This window comes from Haliotis rubra, unplaced genomic scaffold (genome assembly GCF_003918875.1).
Source record: "Haliotis rubra isolate DU_JTF1 unplaced genomic scaffold, ASM391887v1 Scf370, whole genome shotgun sequence".
Classification (NCBI taxonomy): Eukaryota; Metazoa; Mollusca; class Gastropoda; order Lepetellida; family Haliotidae; genus Haliotis; species Haliotis rubra.
Genome location: NW_025767047.1, coordinates 939,787 through 965,052, shown reverse-complemented (window position 1 = coordinate 965,052; position 25,266 = coordinate 939,787). Strand labels below are relative to the sequence as shown.

Genomic DNA, 25,266 nt, shown 5'->3' with positions numbered 1-25,266 from the left:
CAGAAAAAACACTGGACTCGGCTGTTGGGCAATGGGTTATTTTCAACCCTGCTGTAAGCTGAGTGGAAGGTGACTACAGTACGCACTGTAAGCTGAGTGGAAGGGCACTACAGTACGCACTGTAAGCTGAGGGAAGGTGACTACAGTACGGACTGTAAGCTGAGGGAAGGTGACTACAGTACGCACTGTAAGCTGAGGGAAGGTGACTACAGTGCACGCACTGTAAGCTGAGTGGAAGGTGACTACAGTGGAAGGCGCACTGTAAGCTGAGTGGAAGGTGACTACAGGACGGACTGTAAGCTGAGGGAAGGTGACTACAGTACGCACTGTAAGCTGAGGGAAGGTGACTACAGTACGCACTGTAAGCTGAGGGAAGGTGACTACAGTACGCACTGTAAGCTGAGTGGAAGGTGACTACAGGACGGACTGTAAGCTGAGGGAAGGTGACTACAGTACGCACTGTAAGTTGAGTGGAAGGTGACTACAGTATGCACTGTAAGCTGAGTGGAAGAGCACTACAGTACGCACTGTAAGCTGAGGGAAGGTGACTACAGTATGGACTGTAAGCTGAGGGAAGGTGACTACAGTACGGACTGTAAGCTGAGGGAAGGTGACTACAGTACGGACTGTAAGCTGAGGGAAGGTGACTACCGTACGGACTGTAAGCTGAGGGAAGGTGACTACAGTACGGACTGTAACAGGGGTGGAAATAAGTTTAAAATTGCTAGTGTACTCTGGTACAGTGGCACATGTAAAGTCACTTGCCCTGATAATTTCCCCACTATACCAACCGTTTTCTTGCTGATTTTTTAAATAAACAACATAATAAACATTGGGAAGTCAACTGGACACGGGTACAGTGTGATATACAAATTTGCTTTCCCGACAGAAAAAACACTGGACTCGGCTGTTGGGCAATGGGTTATTTTCAACCCTGCTGTAAACTGAGTGGAAGGTGACTGCAGTATGCACTGTAAGCTGAGTGGAAGGTGACTACAGTACGCACTGTAAGCTGAGTGGAAGGTGACTACAGTACGCACTGTAAGCTGAGTGGAAGGTGACTACAGTACGGACTGTAAGCTGAGGGAAGGTGACTACAGTACGCACTGTAAGCTGAGGGAAGGTGACTACAGTGCGACTGTAAGCTGAGTGGAAGGTGACTACAGGGCCGGACTGTAAGCTGAGGGAAGGTGACTACACATGCACTGTAAGCTGAGGGAAGGTGACTACAGTGCACTGTAAGCTGAGGAAGGTGACTACAGTGCACGCACTGTAAGCTGAGTGGAAGGTGACTACAGGACGGACTGTAAGCTGAGGGAAGGTGACTACAATGCAGCACTGTAAGCTGAGTGGAAGGTGACTACAGTATGCACTGTAAGCTGAGTGGAAGAGCACTACAGCATGACTGTAAGCTGAGGGAAGGTGACTACAGTATGGACTGTAAGCTGAGGGAAGGTGACTACAGTGCAGGATTGTAAGCTGAGGAAGGTGACTACAGTACCGGACTGTAAGCTGAGGAAGGTGACTACGTGCTGGGACTGTAAGCTGAGGGAAGGTGACTACAGGGCCGGACTGTAAGCTGAGGGAAGGTGACTACAGCACGCACGCACTGTAAGCTGAGGGGAAGGTGACTACAGTGCGCACTGTAAGCTGAGGAAGGTGACTACAGTACGCACTGTAAGCTGAGTGGAAGGTGACTACAGGACGGACTGTAAGCTGAGGGAAGGTGACTACAGTGCAGCACTGTAAGCTGAGTGGAAGGTGACTACAGTATGCACTGTAAGCTGAGTGGAAGAGCACTACAGTGCACGCACTGTAAGCTGAGGGAAGGTGACTACAGTATGGACTGTAAGCTGAGGGAAGGTGACTACAGTGCAGGACTGTAAGCTGAGGGAAGGTGACTACAGTGCAACGGACTGTAAGCTGAGGGAAGGTGACTACGTCGCGGACTGTAAGCTGAGGTGGAACAGTGCTGGACTGTAACAGGGGTGGAAATGAGTTTAAAATTGCTAGTGTACTCGGTACTGTGGCTGAGTGTAAAGTCACTTGCCCTGATAATTTCCCCACTATACCAACCGTTTTCTTGCTGATTTTTAAATAAACAACATAATAAACATTGGGAAGTCAACTGGACACCGGTACAGTGTGATATACAAATTTGCTTTCCCGACAGAAAAAACACTGGACTCGGCTGTTGGGCAATGGGTTATTTTCAACCCTGCTGTAAGCTGAGTGGAAGGTGACTACAGTACGCACTGTAAGCTGAGTGGAAGGGCACTACAGTACGCACTGTAAGCTGAGGGAAGGTGACTACAGTACGGACTGTAAGCTGAGGGGAAGGTGACTACAGTGCAGCACTGTAAGCTGAGGGAAGGTGACTACAGTGCGCACTGTAAGCTGAGTGGAAGGTGACTACAGGCGGGACTGTAAGCTGAGGGAAGGTGACTACAGCACGCACTGTAAGCTGAGGAAGGTGACTACAGTGCACGCACTGTAAGCTGAGGGAAGGTGACTACAGTGCACGCACTGTAAGCTGAGTGGAAGGTGACTACAGGGCCGGACTGTAAGCTGAGGGAAGGTGACTACAGTACGCACTGTAAGTTGAGTGGAAGGTGACTACAGTATGCACTGTAAGCTGAGTGGAAGAGCACTACAGTACGCACTGTAAGCTGAGGGAAGGTGACTACAGTATGCACTGTAAGCTGAGGGAAGGTGACTACAGTACGGACTGTAAGCTGAGGGAAGGTGACTACAGTGCACGGACTGTAAGCTGAGGGAAGGTGACTACCGTGCAGGACTGTAAGCTGAGGAAGGTGACTACAGTAACAGGACTGTAACAGGGGTGGAAATAAGTTTAAAATTGCTAGTGTACTCGGTACAGTGGCACATGTAAAGTCACTTGCCCTGATAATTTCCCCACTATACCAACCGTTTTCTTGCTGATTTTTAAATAAACAACATAATAAACATTGGGAAGTCAACTGGACACCGGTACAGTGTGATATACAAATTTGCTTTCCGACAGAAAAACACTGGACTCGGCTGTTGGGCAATGGGTTATTTTCAACCCTGCTGTAAGCTGAGTGGAAGGTGACTACATGCACGCACTGTAAGCTGAGTGGAAGGGGCACTACAGCACAGCACTGTAAGCTGAGGGAAGGTGACTACACGGACTGTAAGCTGAGGGGAAGGTGACTACAGCACTGTAAGCTGAGGGGAAGGTGACTACAGTGCACGCACTGTAAGCTGAGTGGAAGGTGACTACAGTGCACTGTAGCTGAGTGGAAGGTGACTACAGGGCCGGACTGTAAGCTGAGGAAGGTGACTACAGTACGCACTGTAAGCTGAGTGGAAGGTGACTACAGTGCGCACTGTAAGCTGAGGGAAGGTGACTACAGTGCAGCACTGTAAGCTGAGTGGAAGGTGACTACAGGACGGACTGTAAGCTGAGGGAAGGTGACTACAGTACGCACTGTAAGTTGAGTGGAAGGTGACTACAGTATGCACTGTAAGCTGAGTGGAAGAGCACTACAGTACGGACTGTAAGCTGAGGGAAGGTGACTACAGTATGGACTGTAAGCTGAGGGAAGGTGACTACAGTACGGACTGTAAGCTGAGGGAAGGTGACTACAGTACGGACTGTAAGCTGAGGGAAGGTGACTACCGTACGGACTGTAAGCTGAGGGAAGGTGACTACAGTACGGACTGTAACAGGGGTGGAAATAAGTTTAAAATTGCTAGTGTACTCTGGTACAGTGGCACATGTAAAGTCACTTGCCCTGATAATTTCCCCACTATACCAACCGTTTTCTTGCTGATTTTTTAAATAAACAACATAATAAACATTGGGAAGTCAACTGGACACCGGTACAGTGTGATATACAAATTTGCTTTCCCGACAGAAAAAACACTGGACTCGGCTGTTGGGCAATGGGTTATTTTCAACCCTGCTGTAAACTGAGTGGAAGGTGACTGCAGTATGCACTGTAAGCTGAGTGGAAGGTGACTACAGTACGCACTGTAAGCTGAGTGGAAGGTGACTACAGTACACACTGTAAGCTGAGTGGAAGGTGACTACAGTACGAACTGTAAGCTGAGGGAAGGTGACTACAGTACGGACTGTAAGCTGAGTGGAAGGTGACTGCAGTACGGACTGTAAGCTGAGTGGAAGGTGACTACAGTACACACTGTAAGCTGAGGGAAGGTGACTACAGTACGTACTGTAAGCTGAGTGGAAGGTGACTGCAGTTCGCACTGTAAGCTGAGTGGAAGGTGACTACAGGACGGACTGTAAGCTGAGTGGAAGGTGACTACAGTACGGACTGTAAGCTGAGTGGAAGGTGACTACAGTACGCACTGTAAGCTGAGTGGAAGGTGACTACAGTAAGAACTGTAGCTGAGTGGAAGGTGACTACAGGACGGACTGTAAGCTGAGGGAAGGTGACTACAGTACGCACTGTAAGCTGAGGGAAGGTGACTACAGTATGGACTGTAAGCTGAGGGAAGGTGACTACAGTGCGCACTGTAAGCTGAGTGGAAGGTGACTACAGGGACGGACTGTAAGCTGAGGGAAGGTGACTACAGTACGCACTGTAAGCTGAGTGGAAGGTGACTACAGTATGCACTGTAAGCTGAGTGGAAGAGCACTACAGTACGCACTGTAAGCTGAGGGAAGGTGACTACAGTACGGACTGTAAGCTGAGGGAAGGTGACTACAGTACGCACTGTAAGCTGAGTGGAAGGTGACTACAGTACACACTGTAAGCTGAGTGGAAGGTGACTACAGTACTCACTGTAAGCTGAGGGAAGGTGACTACAGTACGGACTGTAAGCTGAGTGGAAGGTGACTGCAGCTCGGTAAGTGGCACTGTAAAGCTTGAGTGGAAGGTGACCACAGTACACACTGTAAGCTGAGGGAAGGTTTTAACGCGTGCTGTAAGCATAATAAAGTGGAAGGTGACCGCAGTTCAGCACTGTAAGCCGAGTGGAAGGTGACTACAGGGCGGGACTGTAAGCTGAGTGGAAGGTGACTACAATGCGGACTGTAAGCTGAGTGGAAGGTGACTACAGTGCAGCACTGCTGTAAGCTGAGTGGAAGGTGACTACAGTAAGAACTGTAAGCTGAGTGGAAGGTGACTACAGGGACGGACTGTAAGCTGAGGAAAGAGTGACTACAGCACGCACTGTAAGCTGAGGGAAGGTGACTACAGTATGGACTGTAAGCTGAGGGAAGGTGACTACAATGCGACTGTAAGCTGAGTGGAAGGTGACTACAGGACGGACTGTAAAGCTGAGGGAAGGTGACTACAGCACGCACTGTAAGCTGAGGGGAAGGTGACTACAGTATGCACTGTAAGCTGAGTGGAAGAGCACTACAGTGCGGACTGTAAGCTGAGGGAAGGTGACTACAGGCACGGACTGTAAGCTGAGGGAAGGTGACTACAGCACGGACTGTAAGCTGAGGGGAAGGTGACTACCGTCTCGACTGTAAGCTGAGGAGGTGACTACAGGTGGACTGTAACAGGGGGTGGAAATAAGAGTGTACTCGGTACAGTGGCACATGTAAAGTCAAGCTGACTATACCAACCGTTTTCTTGCTGATTTTTAAATAAACAACATAATAAACATTGGGAAGTCAACTGGACACCGGCACAGTGTGATATACAAATTTGCTTTCCGACAGAAAAACACTGGACTCGGCTGTTGGGCAATGGGTTATTTTCAACCCTGCTGTAAGCTGAGAGGAAGGTGACTACAGTACGCACTGTAAGCTGAGGGAAGGTGACTACAGTCACGGACTGTAAGCTGAGGGAAGGTGACTACAGTGCGGACTGTAAGCTGAGGGAAGGTGACTACAGCATGCGCACTGTAAGCTGAGTGGAAGGTGACTACAGGACGGACTGTAAGCTGAGGGAAGGTGACTACAGTACGCACTGTAAGCTGAGGGAAGGTGACTACAGTACGCACTGTAAGCTGAGTGGAAGAGCACTACAGTATGCACTGTAAGCTGAGGGAAGGTGACTACAGTATGGACTGTAAGCTGAGGGAAGGTGACTACAGTACGGACTGTAAGCTGAGGGAAGGTGACTACAGTACGGACTGTAAGCTGAGGGAAGGTGACTACCGTACGGACTGTAAGCTGAGGGAAGGTGACTACAGTACGGACTGTAACAGGGGTGGAAATAAGTTTAAAATTGCTAGTGTACTCTGGTACAGTGGCACATGTAAAGTCACTTGCCCTGATAATTTCCCCACTATACCAACCGTTTTCTTGCTGATTTTTTAAATAAACAACATAATAAACATTGGGAAGTCAACTGGACACCAGTACAGTGTGATATACAAATTTGCTTTCCCGACAGAAAAAACACTGGACTCGGCTGTTGGGCAATGGGTTATTTTCAACCCTGCTGTAAACTGAGTGGAAGGTGACTGCAGTATGCACTGTAAGCTGAGTGGAAGGGCACTACTACAGGTGACTACAGTGCACTGTAAGCTGAGTGGAAGGTGACTACAGTACACACTGTAAGCTGAGTGGAAGGTGACTACAGTACTCACTGTAAGCTGAGGGAAGGTGACTACAGTACGGACTGTAAGCTGAGTGGAAGGTGACTGCAGTACGCACTGTAAGCTGAGTGGAAGGTGACTACAGTACACACTGTAAGCTGAGTGGAAGGTGACTACAGTACGTACTGTAAGCTGAGTGGAAGGTGACTGCAGTTCGCACTGTAAGCTGAGTGGAAGGTGACTACAGGACGGACTGTAAGCTGAGTGGAAGGTGACTACAGTACGGACTGTAAGCTGAGTGGAAGGTGACTACAGTACGCACTGTAAGCTGAGTGGAAGGTGACTACAGTAAGAACTGTAAGCTGAGTGGAAGGTGACTACAGTACACACTGTAAGCTGAGTGGAAGGTGACTGCAGTACGCACTAGAAGCTGAGTGGAAGGTGACTACAGTACGAACTGTAAGCTGAGTGGAAGCTGACTACAGTACGGACTGTAAGCTGAGTGGAAGGTGACTGCAGTACGCACTGGAAGCTGAGTGGAAGGTGACTACAGTACGGACTGTAAGCTGAGTGGAAGGTGACTACAGTCGCACTGTAAGCTGAGTGGAAGGTGACAAAGCTAGGGGATGCAACTCTGCACATCACAATGCAGTATGTTGTACTGTATCAATGGTGTCAAGGTAAACTGTTAGCAATTCTCTGAAAGTTTGGGTGAGCTATACAAAGTGGTTTAACAAGAAAAGAACAACTACAACAGTTTTGTGGGCACAAATTAACCAATCAGATTTTGGTTTCATAGCCCTCTAAAATTAATCGTTTTTGCTGTCTCAGGGGAACAGTCATGAAAACAAGCTTTGAATTATTATTTAAAGGGGCAGTAATCTATGGCTTCAACCTGGAAGGCCAACACTACCACTTAGCAGCTGTAAGATGATTTGCTGGCAGATACAACTGAGTGTGACATGAGACTGGGCTGCTAGCTCTAAGGATGGACAACATAAACTTTGAGACAATGTTTATATGAGTACATGTAAACCAAATTTCAACATAACCGGACAAAAGGAATGCAGGATGCCTAACAGATGCCAGAAATATCCCTGATGGTTCTAGTCTGGTATTAATAAAGAATCCCAGCAGTGTAAGCATTTTTTAAATTTCCGATGCATGGATGGTATGATGATTGATCTCATTGGGTCCCAAGTCTGTATTTTGTACCTTGATATTGCATCATGTCATGTAATAATGTCATGTCAAGTGACCTATAATATTCAAAACACACCTGTGATTTGCTAGAAGCCATGAACTAAATCAACTCCATTTTCCCTGTTATCATTTAAAAATCCACTTAGGTAAATAAGTATATACAGGAAATGTTTGTATTTATGCAGCAACAGCCGTCCATATTTATTTAGGCAACTAAACTGCATACACTACAACAATGACTACTCCCTTGTTGTCATCCATGTTTGGTGGTAGAAACCCACACCGTCACTTGTCATCATTCACTTGATGCTCAGTTAAGGAATTTATAAGAGACATTGTTTGTGGTAAAACAGCTCAGATTACCTGACAAAGGTTCCCTTTTGGCATTTCTTGTGTGTCTGGAGTATTTACTCAAACGTCTAATTTCAGGTGCGATGTGGCAAATGTTTTACATACTATATTAAACGCACATGGAGGCACAGCAAGAGGAATTTTTAGTTGAGTTAAAACTACCACTGATCAAAGGTTTGACCGATAATATGTTGATGGCTTAATCACTGTTATCTTGCACAATGGATTTGGCAAAAGTTAGAGTTTATGTATGTAGGTTAACTAAAGCAGACTGAATACCAATAAAAATGTCCTTTCTTCAAAGAATTTACTAACAATAATTGATTGGGTTGTCAAGTTATACAAAGTCTTTGATGTTGTCATCAAGTCGTACCACATATGACAAGGACCAGTTACCTCTACAACCATTCCAGGTAACCATATAACACCACCTGAAACATTTATTACAAAAACTGGATCACTGACTGAAAATGTGTGCAGTCTACATCGTGAAGCATTTGTGATTTGTCTCTGTGCCTTACTCATTCTACCTTAGAATCAGGCAACATGAGATCTAACCTAGACCTCAACTTTCGTTTAGAAGTTGTAATGTAAAATTCCTTGGATCAAACCACAGTTAGTGTTTTCCCCAGGCATATTTGGCAGGCAAGCTGCCCTTTTTGTTCAGCGCCTTGCCCTTTTTATTCAGCGCCCTGCCCTTTTATTAATAATAATAATAATAATAATGTGTCCATTTATATAGCGCCAAACTCCACACCAGGTATGCTCATAGAGCTAACAATCAATAAGGCATTATTGAAGTCCATAGAACTTTTTGTAGAGAAAGGTTTTGAGGTGACGCTTAAAGTTTCCAAGGGTTGGAGACAGCTTAAGGTCATCAGGGAGAGAATTCCAACTGACCAATGCCATGTTCTGGTAAGACTTGTAGCCAAATGATTTGAGGTTCCACTTTGGTACACAGAGCAGATTAGACAAGGATGAACGCAGAGTTCTTGTTGGCATGCAAGGAGAGAGGAGTTCTTCAAGATACACAGGTGCAATACCATGAATGGACTGATAAGCAAGTGTAAGGATCTTATAGTCAATGCGAGCTTCAATAGGCAGCCAGTGAAGAGACATCAGGATGGGAGTGATGCGGCAATATTTAGGTTTGAGAGTAACTATGCGGGCAGCTGTGTTCTGGATTCGTTGAAGCTTTTGGGTGGATTCTTGTGAAGCTGCAACCAACAAGCTGTTGCAATAGTCAAGTCGTGAGAGAATCAGTGTTCTCACCAGTGCAGCCGCAGCATCCTGTGTCAGGAGATGTCTGATCTGTCCAATGTTACGCAGATGGAAGTAACATTTTCTGCATACATCCAAAATCTGTTTCTTCATGGAGAGGTCAGATTGGAGTAGGACACGCCAAGATTTCTGACATATGGAGAAGGCTGAATGACCATACTTCCAATTTTCAACTGATCATGTTGTGATTTTACTAACATGTCACTTGTGCCAACAATCATAACCTCTGTCTTGTGTTCATTTAGTTTTAGTTTGTTACTGAACATCCACGCACCAATATCGTCGATGGCATCTTCAATTCTGGTTAAGTCAGAATTGTTGTCACAGCCCCTGGTAATACCATCAAACAACTGAGCATTATTCAGTGCCCTGCCCTTTTAAATCACTGTATTATTTGCCCTTTTGAAAAATCCAATATTTTCCTGATTTTAACAAAGGCAGGAGTTAGCTCCTTTCTCAGATGTTTTTGTTGTGCAATAAAACTACCTATTTAAGTCATGACGATTTCAGCTTTGTTCATTTTCATTCTGATACACAATGCCAACCAAAGAAAGAACAAAGAGGAAAAGAGAAGAAGCTGTGAAGGCTGAAGCAAGGAAGTGTCGTCGATTCTTGGGCATTGACTCCTCTTGTTGCATCGACTGATATGGGCAAGTTGGAGAATGACTGAAAATTTGAGAGCTGAACTTGAATTGTTACGTTTGGAGAAAATGAAACAAGAGCTCTAAACTTGAATTAATCAACTGAGGCAAGAACTTGCATGTGAGCCTCTATATGTTCTGCCTGCCTCCTCGGTTTTTATGGAATGTTTCGCTCCTGGGAATTGCATTTGATACAAACTAACTTTATTGAATATGTGACATCACTAAAATCAGTGAAAAAAAATGTGTGACATGGCACTGGTCAAAGACTTTACAATTTCATGAGAAACAATTAGAGGTGTTGCTGCCACCAGTAGATCACCGTTTAGACACTACTGCAGCAGCGGTCAGGGTGATGAAACTGCATGACAGTGTGAACGCTGACAGTGACAAACCATTTCTGTGTGACAACAGTCAGCGAGCGTTGAAGGAAGAGATTTTTCTTAATACATCCTTCATGACTCTGGTTACAGTGATAACATAAGTGGTCACTCTTTCTGCCTCGGTGGGGAGAGCTGGAGCTTTGCAAAGGGTACACCTGGGGAGCTTATCCACTTGATATTGGCTTCATGAAAAGTACTGCATATTTGAGATATTTGAATATACAGTCTTCGTCTAAATTCAAGCACTTAAAGCTTTTGGTTGTTATTTACCTAGTTATAATTATTATAGTTTTCCTTAACTGTTTCACCTCTCCGTCATCCAACTTCGCACAACTGGGCTGGGAGTTGGGCAGTATTTCTATGTGAGCCACCGCATGCAGGTGTTACCTATATTGGTGTATACTGTTTGATTGCTGCATTCAAGTTGGTAAGAATTCCGCCCGTATCCCCCCTAAATTTTAACGATGAGGAAACATTTCTTTGTGTGGCATTATTAGAAGTTGAATATGCCTTTCAGAATGTTCAAATACAATTAAAGAAACATGTTAAAACTCATCCTTATCAGATGAGGAATATATACTCCTCACAAAAAAATTAGCAACAAATATTTTCAGTGTAATATCTTTATCAATGTCGATAGCGATTTTTGCCAACATGTTACTGAAAGGTAAATATTCAAAGAATACATAGCCTTTAGTGATTGTCAAATTGATTTATCAGACAACATTGACAACATCACCCAAACACAACCACCCTCAGAAACAACATGCAAAGTGTTCACACATGCACCCTGATCGGTGTAAACCTACCTGTAATCATTCCTCTGGCACAACAAGCGGGTCCTAACTTCATTTTTATGGATGATAATGCCCGAGAAAGAGTTGTTAACGATATTGTTTATATCAACAACATCACACATATGGACTGGCCTGCAAGGTCACTTGATCTTAATCCCATTGAACATACTTGGGACATTATTGGAAGTCGTGTTTACAGTCTCCATGTTCACCCCAGACTCTGAATGACCATGAGCAGGCGTTAGAGAGAGAATGGCAGAACATTCCACAATAGCAACTTTAAAGGCTCATTTGTGCTCATGGTGGTCATACACGTTACTGAACACTGCTTCACCGTCCAAAACTGACTTGAACCTTAATGTTAACATTTTGCTCCATCAATGCAGCACATTTTGCACGACTGTTTCACGGGTACATGCTTTTGATGATTTGTAAGTCTAATTTTGCTCAATACCATTTCATTTCATTTTGTTAATCGTGTGTACATGTTTCACCTTTCTATTGCATCATTCCATGATTTGCAATTTTAATAAATGAAAATGTAATGAGAATAAAAATGTAATTTTTTAAGTAAAATTGATATTTTTATACTTATCCTGACTCATGATCTGTTGCTTATCCCCTTTCCCTTTCGAATGGTAGTGGAACACTTGAATCCCTTGAAGTTCTCGAAGCGGACGTATAAATACACTCACCCACGAGTTACCTCCCTTTGCCCTTTCCCGTGCTAACCAGTCAGGTGACCTGCCTTACTTGTCACTCTCTGCTGATTTTCTGCCCATGCACTTGCATATGCTGTGAAATCTCCAGTGTCTTCAACGGGGAGGTTGGGAGGGCTTCTTGTCATGAGTCAGGATAAGTATAAAAATTACATATTTTTACTTATCCTGACTCATGATCTTTTGCTTATAGAATCCGACAGATTGGTGGTGGGTCAAGCCACTAGATTCAACAGCTGTCCTTAGATACGTCCTGTATCCCCCCCATGGGAACTGCGAAACGGCATTTCCGTTATAAATCGGGGGGACAACTTCAATCTCAGACAAGTTGAATCATGTTGATTCATGTGGCTATAGATAAACTAGTATCTTCCTATTACTAGATATCTTATAACAACCCATAGATTATGATAAGATCTTTATCATAAATGAGTTGCGACCCCTTCACGTACAGGTAAGATCTTTACCCGTACAGGATCTTTAATCACTCATGCTAGCCTGTTCTAGACTGTGCGCATGGACTTTCAAACTAGTACTTTTCCTTAGTAAAAGTTATCAACAAGTCAACGTGATAAAAGAGTGAGATTTTCCAACTCAGCACCTTTGAGGAACCGTTAGTTGCTGTGCTACAACGAGAGGCCCAAATTGGTGAATGCCTGAGACGTCTTCAGTGGCTATGTCTCGGAGGTAGTGGTTGGCAAACACTGTGTCCGACTTCCAAAAGCAGCCCTCCATAATTGTTGGTATAGAGCAATTTCCGTGCAGAGCCAGTGTTGACGCCAGTGCTCTGACTTCGTGTGGGCTGGAAGCTCTAGGAGGTTCTAGTCCTGCTGCTTTATAGGCTCTCATCCAGAACGATATGGTCGTTCTTGAGACTTCTGCTGAAGTCTCTGTTGATAATGGGATGAACAGGCACTTGAACAAGGATAAGTCCTCTATATCCTGTGGACCGAGGATTGTAGACAGCGCTGGTACGTGGAACTGTCTATCTGGTTGACCAGGTAGCTGGTTCTTGGCAATAAAGTCCCATCTAAGTCCTAGATGAACTGCATTATGTTGCCCTCTGTTGAATCTGGTTCGACCAAAGTCCAGCGCATGTATCTCCGATATTCGAGCTGCCGTGGCTAACGCAAGCAGGAACAGAGTCTTCTGTGTTAGCAGCTCGAGTGTAATCTGGTCTAGTGGTTCGTAGACATCACTGGAAAGATGACGTAGAATTACATTTAGATCCCAGGCTGGACCTCTGAATTTCTTTTGCTGGTCCTCCAGCTTAAAAGATCTCAGCAGAGCAAGTAATTCTGGTACTTTCGTCAATTTGATGCCTGTTTTCATGGTAATCACTGTACTGATAGCAGCGAGGTATGTAGATAATGTCGAACCCCTAAGATATCTGGTCTGTCTAAGATGACACAGATATTCCGCCACTTGAGGATGAGTGGCTATCATCGCAGTGACGCCTTTCTGCCTTGCATAAGTCTCAAACTTCAGCCATTTGTCGTCATATAGGTTACGAGTCGATCTGCGTAACGCTAGTGTTACTGCTTTGGCTGCCCTGGCTGAGTATCCTCTTTTCTTCAAACATGTTTTGATACGGTCCACACATGTAACTGGAATACTGTCGGGTTTCCGTGGACTTGCTTGGTGTGCGGATGTATTAGTAGGTTCGGCCAATCTGGTAATTTGATAACTGGGTTTCCGAGATCTTCTATTAGGTCTGGGAACCATGCTCTCGCTGGCCAGTAGGGCGCGACCAAAGTCAGTTGTAGCGTCTGAGTCTGTTTGATCTTGAACAGTACTTTTGGCAGTAGTATCGGGGGTGGAAAAGCGTAGCCATTTTAAACCTTCCCACGACATGCTCAGTGCATCTGTTGCCCAAGCTTAAGGATCTGGAACTGGCGAGACAAACGTCTGTAGTTGTTTGTTGAAACTCGTGGCAAACAGGTCTATGCAAGGGGATCCTATCTCCCTTATGTTCCGAAACGCTTCTGGATGGAGCATCTATTCCGTAGGTGAGGGGTGTAGTGGTCTTGAGAGAGCGTCTGCCAGTACGTTCTTGGCTCCGGGTATGTGACACGCCTTTATCCAGATGTTTGCTTCCTGTGTGATCTGGAACAACTGGAATGTGAGCTGCAATAGGCTTGGAGACCTTGTGGATCCTTGCTGGTTTATGGAGAACGCCACTGTAGAGTTGTCCATGTGGATCATCAGCATTTTGTTGTTCAGCAAGCTCGACCATAGTTGTAAGGCGTTGATCACTGCTTTCATCTCTAGCAGATTGATGTGAAGCTGCTGTTCTATTTTGGACCACTTTCCCGACGCCACTTGATCGTTGAGATGAGCACCCCATCCTTGCATCGAGGCGTCTGCGTAGAGATGTGTGTCGAAGGCCGGCTCTTGTAAATAGGTCCATCCGCAAACGTTCGACCTGTGTGTCCACCACAGTAGATACCTCTTGAGGTTTTCCGGCAGCAAGATAGGGTCGACGCTGTCTAAATGTTTTATCAGGAACCATTGCAGCGGTCTTAGTTGTAACCTTCCTGTGCGAGTCAAGTCTTGCGCCGAGGTTAGCAGACCGAGTAGAACTTGCCATGATCGCAGTGTTAACGGAGAGACGACTGCTGGCGGAATCATGGTTTGTATCTTGACCCAACGATCCTCTGGGACGGCAATACGATTCTGTGTTGTGATAAACCTTATCCCTAGGAATTGTAGATCTTATTTTGGTTCCAACTCTGACTTCATAAGGTTCACCAACCATCCTAGTTGAGTGAGCAACTTGATTGTGAAGTTCAGTTGTAGTTTGAGTAGACTGGCATCTTGGTGAACCTGAATTCCGTCGTCCAAGTAGAAGGCATTGCGTAGACCTCGATGATGTAGATATGCGACTATAGGCTTGGTTATTCGTGTGAATAGCCAAGGAGCTGAAGATATTCCAAACGGTAGGACGTTCCATTGGAAGTGCTGCCCTCTGAATAGGAATCGTAGATAATTTCTTGATTCCTGATGTATCGGGATGTGAAGGTACACATCCTGCAAGTCTATGCTGGCCATGTAATCTGCTGGATGGATGAGTAGTTTGAGTTGAGGTAGGTGGATCATTCTGAACCTCTCTGGTTTTAGTAAGTAGTCATTGTTGAATTTGAGCATGTTGTAAATCAGTCTGAACTTCTCCTTGGAGTTCTTCTTGGGTACTAGAAAAGTTGGGGAATAGAAGTGAGATGATTCTGATCTATTATCTCTACAGCATCTTTCATCAGTAGTGCGTTGATGGCTTCTTGTAATGTACGGCGGATGACGTTGGCCAGAGTATCTATGGTTTTAATCATCATAACCTCTCTGGTATCATGCATAGCTTCCTTAGCTGCATCGTCTATTAGACCAAAGTCTGGAAGACCTACTGTTATTGTCCGAATATTCTTCTTATTATTATTTGTACAAATTTTGTGACAGCTCTCCTGACCTAACCGCTGGGCCGATTTTCATGAAACTTTCAGGGATGATAGCCTCTATGCAGAAATTGATACATAGTTGAAAAAATTCCAACCTCCGGCTTCTGGTAAGGGCAGATAACCCAAAATGTTGAAATCTTTCAACCTCAATATCTCCAAAACTGTAAGCAATAAATGTACCAAATTTTCACTCAATGTAGACAACACCATTCTCCGTCGATTCAATGCATAGCGGAAGTTGGCCGGCAGGTCAAATTTTCCGCTATTTTGAAAAAACATTTGTTTTTGTCGATTTTCATGTTTTGACGGTGCCTGTGTTAAAAAATCTTCTTCTCCAGAACGGCATACAGTACAATCGTGTTCGATATATCATTTTAAAGCCCACACTCAGGACTACTTAAACCCTTCAAGGCATATCGATATCTTGAATAGTTTAAGAGTTATCACCCTTGGAAGTTGGTTAATTTTTCTAAGACGCATTTTTATATGGTTCATAAAAATGTCACAGCTCTGCAAAACCATAATGGATTTCTTTTTTCAAGGTACAAAACTGTAGATAATGAAATATGGAACATTTCTGCTTCACATTATTATGTAAAAGTCAATAATTACGCCACAATTACGCCACAAACAGGGAGCGACATTAGGATTTTCGCATTTTGTTAGTACGATACAGAGAAGATTAGCATGACTGAAATGATAAAACTGAGTTGAGTTGAGTTGAGTTGGGCTTTACGTCACATCGGCATTATTCCAGCCATATAGTGACGAGATCAAGTTTGCATTTATTACCATTCTAAGCCAAGACAGGTACATTGCTCCTCACGACTGCAAGAATCCAGCACATAAAAGCACAATATACATTAATACACAGTAAAATCACACACAAAACCTCGACCATGGCAGGTGTACTTTCAAATCATCTTAACTGTACCACCTAAATTTTTGAATGGGTGTTTCACAAATGCAATATATGCACATAAGTCTATGCACCAGATAGCTAAGATTCCAGAGCACTAATCGTTTTGACCGTAGACCCAAGGACAGCAGAGCTACGGCCTGTTAAAGAGAGAACTATATCTTCTGTGGGAACTATTTAAATGCTACGTGACCCCTGCGACCCCGGCTGCATTTCACCGATCCGCTTGCGTGTCAAAAACATGTTCTGCCTGCGTTTTGGACGCTTTCTAGCCCTTAAATACACTTCAAACATCCGTAACTCCGAGAGTTAAAATGGACGCTCCAGCTAGCGTCCAAAGAAACAGTACAAGTGAAGGCAGCCACAGGGAATGTATGGGGAAGTCTGAAGACTGTCAGTATTGCCCAGGAGGCAATCCTAGTTTATCAATGCTTCCTTGATGGCTCTGGACCTGGCCAACCCAAAGAAGGATCTCCTTGTAGCAGTATCAAGTTGAGATAGCTTTTTGTCTTCCACTTTATACATCTTATTCCGGGAGTCATTCACAAGTTTGATGTTATAATCCCAATCAGGCGCCTTAGTAAATGGATCCATATGGTGTAGGGGTATCTCTTCACATTAAATGACGGTAGATGCTGACTGATACTTGGAAGCTTTCGCGACAGCTGTGCGTAGGTTGGAGGGTACATTGGATATAGGTTCAATCGGAGGGATTGTGACGGAGTCGAAGTCATCGTTGAGCATCATATAAGTGTAGACTTCATCTTTATCCTTAGAAGGAGACTCCAAGTTCAACCCATTAGCAATCCATGCTGTAACTTCTGAGTCTGGGAAGACGAAGTCCGTTTGCAAGTCCGAAGTCTCCTGATTATTAGAGCTAGGTCTCAACAATTCATCCATCTGCGAACCTGTTTCCCTTCTCGAACCTTCATCCTCGTTTTGCGAACCTCTATCTGAAGATTCCTCCCTATGCGAACGTCTATCTTGAGAGTGTTCTCTCCGTGAACCTCTATCTATGGATACATCTCTTCGCGAACCTGTGATGTGAGTCTTCTCTTCGCGAACCTCTGACTTGAGGTGAGAAACTTCGCGAACGCCTGTGCGAGATATGAGATCTCGACCTAGAGCAGCTAGGTGTAGGAGCTGGATCCTTCGATGTTCTCGAACGTTGAGGGTTTGCAGACGTAGATTTGAGAGTAGGTAAGTCATCTCTTCTATCCTCCAAGATGAGAGAGTCGTCCAACTGTGGAGACCTTCGAAAAGGTGTACGTTCACCAACGTAGCCTTGAGGTGTAGTTCCAAGAGGAGTAGATTCGCGCAGGTAGGTTTGCGCACGGTGTCAGTAGATGAGAGGCTTTTCCTAGCCTTCGATTCCTCCTGAAATTTACGTTCCATCATGGCCATCATCTGGTTGGTGAATTGAGTCATAAATTCCCCTGGGTCGAAGTTCTGCATAGGTTGAAGCTGCTGCGGTGTACATGAAGCGTTCGTGAACGTTGATGAGTTATGTGCCTCAACTTCACTCCGAGAAGTAAGAGGTAGTACGTCGAACAGCTGTCCTGCTGTGACTCTAGTAGGGGATGATCTCGTAGTAGTAGAGGTCGACTGAGTCGCTGATCTCATAGATACTTCAGGTAGAAGTAATGGGGGTTCGTCAAAAACGTCTAGTTCATCATGAAGTACAATCTCTTCGTTGAAGGATTTCTGGTGCGTAGATGAGCTAGCACGCGTAGAATTGCCCTCCGATCTGATAACAGCTGACTTCTTCTGCATTGTAGAAGAGGATGACATCTTTTTCTTAGTCTGAGACGGAGTCGACTGAGATGTAGACGATCTCTTCCTGGCCCCCTTACCAGCAGACTGCCCCTGTAACGTACTAAACATAGCACCAGTATTATGAACATCGGCAGTAGCAAGCAACATACGGTTTGTAGGTTGATCTGCAGTTCTATCAATCGTGACTTGAGATGACTTTCTCACCCGATCCATGGCACGTCTATAAATATAAGACAAATATTGATTAAATTGAAGATTTGATAAATCAATACAATAAGTACAGCGCAAGCTGGAGGAACATCGATTTATGCACGAAGGACATTGGGGGTGAGGATCAGCCACGGATAACCTGTGCCTGCAAACACTGCAGGATTTCATGAAATGTAAACATGACGATGAAAACACAACTCAAAAACAAACATTTTTACAAAAAATTTACAAATACTACATAGTAGTTACAGCCAAATCCATATACAGCGTAATTTTGAAGAATAGGCCTAAATAAAAAGGATATGATGCCGTATACGGGACTCCAGTGCTCGCCCAACCATCCGCTTGGGCCAAAAGGGAGAGAGTGACAAGTAAGGCAGGTCACCTGACTGGTTTGCGCGGGAAAGGGCAAAGGGAGGTAACTCGTGGATGGGTGTATTTATACGTCCACTTCGGGAACTTCAAGGGATTCAAGTGTTCCACTACCATTCGAAAGGGAAAGGGAGATAAGCAAAAGATCATGAGTCAGGATAAGTAAAAATATTTGTGCTGATTAAAGAACAAATAAACTTTGTTTTTTTTGTACTCTTTTAACTATTACATATGAAAGATTTGTTGTTAGTCTTATGCGGAACACCAAATTCATTATTTAAAAACTTGTGGTTAATTAATACCGAGCGATAAAAGCTGCCAAAAAGTCGCCTGCTTCACTCGCGCCCGCCAACAAAACCACAGACAGGTTACGTAACTCTGTCGCCAGAGCACTGCAGTGACGTCATATGAGGAAGGATTTTCAGTTAGTTGTATATAAAGTGTGTAGCAAGCTCGTCATTTTGATGATTTCTCGACATCAACGAAGACATGCCGAATCGTTGCGTTGTCGTCACTTGCTCCTAGGGGTCGGGTGATGGTGTCACCATGCACAGATTTCCACAGTTCATGCTAAATGGGTTATGTTTGTGAGTGCGAAGCGAGCGTTGTGGAAGCCTGAAACGATATCTTACTTGTGTTCAGATCACTTCACGGACGTTTAAGAATCAAAACTACTTACTAGTTGTAGTAAAATATGTACAGTGGAAACCGCCTAAGTAAAGACCGCTTAACTAAACAGACCTGATAAGTAAACACTTTTCCTTGGTCCCGGCAAATTTCTTCATTAATTATCACTATTAGAGTCCTGTTAACTAAACTTGGATAAGTAAACAATACAGCTTAACTAAACGTCTTCTCACAGTCCCTGGAAGTAAATTACTTACCAAAAGAGACTGGATAACTAAATTAGCGATCACCACATAATCCGACATGAGGGGCACGTGTCAGTCTCCAGTTAAACAAACATCCTACTTACAGCTCGCTGGCGTCAAGCAGTTGACAATACACTGACAACTGGAGGCCAGCCCTGATAAGTGGTTCATTGTTACATATGCATACATATATACATGCATATGGTTGTCATTTGCAGATTTTTATAGGTTTGGATAAGTAAAATACCTGATAAGTAAACAATTTTGGCGAGTCCCTTGGAATTTTACTTATCAGGTTTCCACTGTATATGATTGATGGCCATAAAGATTGTCCATGACACAACTTGTAACATAACGATTTCTTCCTCAGAAGCGAGGTTGTGGTCGAAGTAACAATAATACTGTAAGTAGTATTATATTGACACCCACCACACTTCCACGAGAGAAATTGTTATGTTGTTATGTTATAAGCTATGTCATGCAAAATCCTATTGGCCATCAATCAAATACATATTTTACCACCAGTAGAAAGTATTTTTGATTTTGTAACTCGGTGAAAACAAACCTAAATAGCATTTATCCTCAGACTGGCGGATGTTCCCGACAGGGCACCGCCATTTTTGAAAATCATAAAGTTACGGGCTAAAGTCTGTTAGAGTTAATGAGATTATGGTTTGTATTCATCAAGTTAGAAAATCAAAACTATTTTCTACTCGCAGTGAAATATGTATTTGAATCATGACCAAAAGGATTTTGCATGACACAACTTATAACATAACGATTTCTTCCACGGAAGCAAGGTGGGGGTCAAAGTGACAATACTGCGCGATAAATTTCTTGCTACATTCACGTGGTTAACGTCCACTCACCAGTATGTAGATACTAGTCAATGTACGTCTTTATATTTGGTCTTATAATCCTAATTAGTTTATTAAAATACTTGTATGCATTTTGAAACTAAATAAAAAGCAGACGATCTGCTGATACTTATAGTGAATTTTTAACAGGACTGTAATATCTAGACATTTTATAGTTTGCCAATGTGAATCATAATTCACACACACGCCCTAGTGTATGTTGTCTGTCTCATTACACTTGAAAACAATGATTCTGTTGAATGCTGTGACAAATGAATAAAAACAAAATGCAAATATTAAAAATTAAACAGATTAAAGTTATAGGAACAATGTCAGGCTATTACCTTGTTCGAGGAATGTATCCATCAATTTCCACAAAAACGAGTGATATTTCATTCATCTACAGCTGTTCCAATTGATGTGTCTTTTAACAGTCTAATATACGAAAAAGTAATATATCGTTTCAGGTATGTCACATTGGTCACCCAAGATAGCACACCTGGCAACTAATTGCATAATGTCCACCATTCTTTAAAAAAAAAAAGTAATTTCGTTAGCCAATAATGAGCAAGCAATCAATGGATTGGCGGTTAATCCTTTGAAAGAAGAACGTTTTTACGCAGACACAGACTCGACAGAGTGTATTCAGTATAGATTAGTAAATTTACATACATAAACACTACCTTTTGGCAAATCCGCTGTGTAAGATAAAAGTAATTAATCAATCAGCGTGTTATCGGTTAATCCTTTGATCGATGTTTATAATGTTGAGTATTTACTCCAGACACAAGAAATGCCAAATGGGAACCTTTGTCGGGTAATCTAAGTGGTGTTACCGCGAATTATACCTGTTATAAATTCATTAACTGACCATCAAGTGAATGATGACAAGTAACATGTGTAGGTTTATACCACCTAACACGGGTTACAACAAGGGAGTATTAATTGCTGTATTGCATGCAATTTTAATTGCATGTGAAAACTTATTGGCCGACACTGTTTCGAGAATGCAACAGAACTTCATTGTTCCATAAGAAATACATGTACATATAAGCATTTGCTATGTGCTAAAACTGTATGTACCTATTTACCTAAGTAAATTTTCAGATTCTTCCACCAATGGTAAAGTAGGGTTATTTAGTTTACGGATTCAAATAAATCAAATGTCAATTTTTAATATCATACGTAATAGACATCATATTTTTACATGACATGATTAAATACCGAGGTTAAAAAAACACAGAAATGGGATCAATTTGGAACAGTCATTATACCATCCAGGCATTAGAACACCTGAAAAAGCCCACACTACTTTGATACTTTATTACAATCAGACAAGAACTACCAGGGATACTTTCAAATAATTGCATTTGATGGGCATCCACCCTTCTTAATGTTGCACTGTTTAGGTTGAAGAAATTAACCGTAACCGTGATGAGCGAGGCTGATCATTGTTTTCACTATCACTAGCGTCTGGCTCGAACAAACAAGGCCTAGCGACACCAAGCGATTTTGACAGAATCGTCTGTGAAAACAAGTTGAAACTCGGAAACTAGGTAAAGCAGGGGACAAAATTAAATGACAGTAGATTGTGAAAACATATAGCTTTCATTTTTCACAACGGTTGTCACGATTTCAGGTTTATACAAACCTGTAAACAAGATAATTTATCCCCTGAAATGTACATGAATTCTGCATCGGCCCTCTTATCTATTTCTCATATGACGTCACAGGGACGCGCCGCTCTGATTGGTTGAAATTTCGTTTGCGGGTGAGAATTGTGCACTGTTGTCAAAAAGGTCAATTTAACTTAATTAAAGATCGAAATGAGTAGTTTTAATGACGGGGTTTCATTTATAACGATGCCATTTAGTGATTTATGTATTTGTACCCCCAAGAGTATATGTGATCTTTAACCTTTTGTGAGGAGTATATATTCAGGTGATATGATTTGACAAGAATGAAATTTAAGGGGGATACGGGCGGAAGTCTTTCCTTAAAGTTCACAGGCCCTCAGTTATCGTTGTTATTATCTTTGTATTGCAAACGAATGAAGGTGAAACCGTCGACGTTATATTTTGAACATCAAAATAGTTTTTGAGTAAACTATTGTTTATATTTTACAAACGCTTCGTTACATCGCCCCCTGATCTGTACAAGAGTAGCCTCCCTTGGAATCAACGCCCTCTGCTGTCGTTCGAGCAATATTTGCATGGTGGCACGCTTGTCAACGGAGATCATATTTCCCAACACACCCAATAGCTTTATTGGCCCAAGTGGTGTTATTTACTTTTATTGTATATTGGTATTTACCTAATCTAAATCTATAAGGAGTTGGGCAGTATAGGTGCGTCTCCTATTCTCGCGGGTTTCCTATTCTCGCGGTTAACACGTTTTCTGCCGAAATCGCCGATGCGCGACACTTAGCGGTTGTTTACATCACCGACTGGTAACTAGGAAGTGGCCCAAGTCTGTGCGTGATCAAAATCTTGCAGTGTCACGAATACTGGGGAGTTTATACCAACTTTGACATATCATTACTTTTTCCCGCCCTTTCCGGCAGGATTGCTCTTACATACACTCAATAACGTTAATTCCTGGTAATACCGCGAGAATGGGAGAAGCCTGTATTTCTATGTGAGCCACAGCATGCAGGTGTCTACACCATAGGCCCCCACTGCGGGTATAGTAGGGTGTGTGGATACTAAACCGGGGCCTAGTTTATCGATTTTCTGACCCGCAGTGGGAGCCTATGGTCTACACCTATCAGGGGCGGATACAGCTTTTTGAGAAAGGGGGGTACACACTATTGAGAAAAGGGAGGGTGCACACTTCATTTTCACCAGAGTTTCAATGGTCATTTAAAGGTCACATGCAACCAAAAAATCAAACATAATTAAAACACAATTATCACTTATTCATGACATATAATATACATTGCTGGTTATGAAAAAAACATATAAACAAAATTATAAGCGTACAATCGCAAATCAAAAGTGCAATATTATGTACTTCGGTTTACTTCCCAAGAAACGAAGCAGCTGGGATAACGAACCCAGTCAGAGCGGGTGGGTGTGCACTCAAGTGTAACGGCTGGTTCATTTGCAGATGCCCTCTCACGAGGTCATTGTGTGTGTATATATAGAGATGTTGGGTTTTGTAAATACATGCTCATTTTTTGTGTATAACATTTTGCAATCAACAGACATCATAACATGTCATGTGTTCAAGTATCACACCTGCCTGTGTGTGTAATTACATAATGTGAGAGAGACCGAACTCGGGCCATAAATCAATGCATTTTGTTTATGGTGTACAGCCTGATTGGTGTTAAGTTCAAATTGCATGTGGTCACTGATAGCAGCTGTGTATTGAATATTGTCATTAGCAGACAGGCAGGCAGACACACAGGTGTCAATAAAACAAGACATTGAGTTTAGTCTGTGACAACGACATTTCTATATCACAGTTGGAAATTCTGTCAACGCTAAATAATGGCATTGCTTTTAAGTATCGAACTGAGAAAGTGACTCGGTAAGAAGAACGTGTGGTGAAATAGACAAATGAAATTATATAAACAGTTAATTTACTGTCATAAGATATAAAAAGCTCGCGCCTGTGAGATATCAACAAAACATTAGAAAAATAGCTCACACCAAAGCCTTCACCGAGTATTCACCGGACAACCGCTTCCAAGCTGCGCGAACCTACTTCACTGCGCACGTGTTATAAGCGCAGCCCAGCTGTTGAAACCCGTTTTCACCAGAAAAGTCGGGGGAAATTTAGTGAAACGTTTGAACTCCGATTTCACGCGGTTTTTTTTCATCGCGTTATTTTTCAACTTTATAAGTTGAATTTGCATTTTTGACGATTTGTTTCGGTAAGTCCATACCGAAAGGTATCAGAATCTGCAAAGTTGTATTTTACGTTGCATGTGACCTTTAAAAACTTTCAGGACAAAGGGGGTGCGCACCCCCTCTGGATCCGCCTATGCCTATATTGTACATACTGTACAATATAGGTGTTGCATTAAAGTTACCAGACCCTCAGTAATTGTTATTATTATCTTTGTAATGAAGGTGAAACAGTCAAAATATACCTATATATCTTAAACTGCTGAGTCAAAACTGAGAAATACCAATGGAAACACTAAATATGTCATGGGCGTTCGAGCGGGCTTTACCTGATGTCTGACTTGGCTTGTTTCCCTTTTCTTCCGTTGTTATTTTATCTGATGTCTGTTACAAAGTATAAGTCCATGTACTAATACACACGGTTGGTTATTAAAAATGTCCACAAATATTGTTATCAGGGCAAATCAATCAGTGTTTCTTCGCAACACACGCTCCCCTGCGAAAGCTAAAATTAGGTCACATCACGTGACCTCTCTCGCCACGCCCAAGTCTACTTGGTTCACCTCAAAAACTACCAAGCTAACGCAAAGTGATAAAAACATTTCACGAAATGTCCCAGAAAAGTTTTTCAGGTAAATGTGTATGGTTCCAGAAACGTTTTAGAACCTTTTTCATAAACCTTTCACAGTAATGTTTATAAAATGTGTGTGCGAAATGGTTAGCGAATAGGGTTTTTTTATGTTTAATTCATTCACGTGAATTTGTATGGTTTCAGAAACGTTTAGCATTGTTCTGACATTCCAAGGGGCATAATGTGGGCAAGGTTGGACCCACTGCAGTGTTCATTCAAGCATTTCTATAAAGTGAGGCCAATGGCCCTACAGCCCTCAGTTATATAGTCCAGTAAAATTAGTGGGGAAAAACACTGAACCTCCAAAAAATTGGTACAGAAATGGTTTTGTGTTTATATCGTTTAATATAGATATGTAAGCAATATATAAAAAGTCCTCCCTTGGATGTTGATGATAGATAAGTGGCTTTTTGGGGGCCAAAACTATGAAAACCACAAAATGGT

At 42.9% G+C, this 25,266-nt stretch overlaps 1 protein-coding gene across 1 annotated transcript in view; it reads right to left on the bottom strand.

The window, feature by feature from the left end:
* The window catches only part of LOC124285924 (sulfotransferase 1B1-like), a 61,103-nt gene extending 36,403 nt beyond the window's left edge, over positions 1 to 24,700 (bottom strand). The window contains exon 1 of the mRNA XM_046722200.1: positions 24,521 to 24,700. The gene's annotated coding sequence lies outside the window, so the exon portion shown is untranslated. The remainder of the gene's footprint in view (positions 1 to 24,520) is intronic.
* Positions 24,701 to 25,266: the final 566 nt, after the last annotated feature.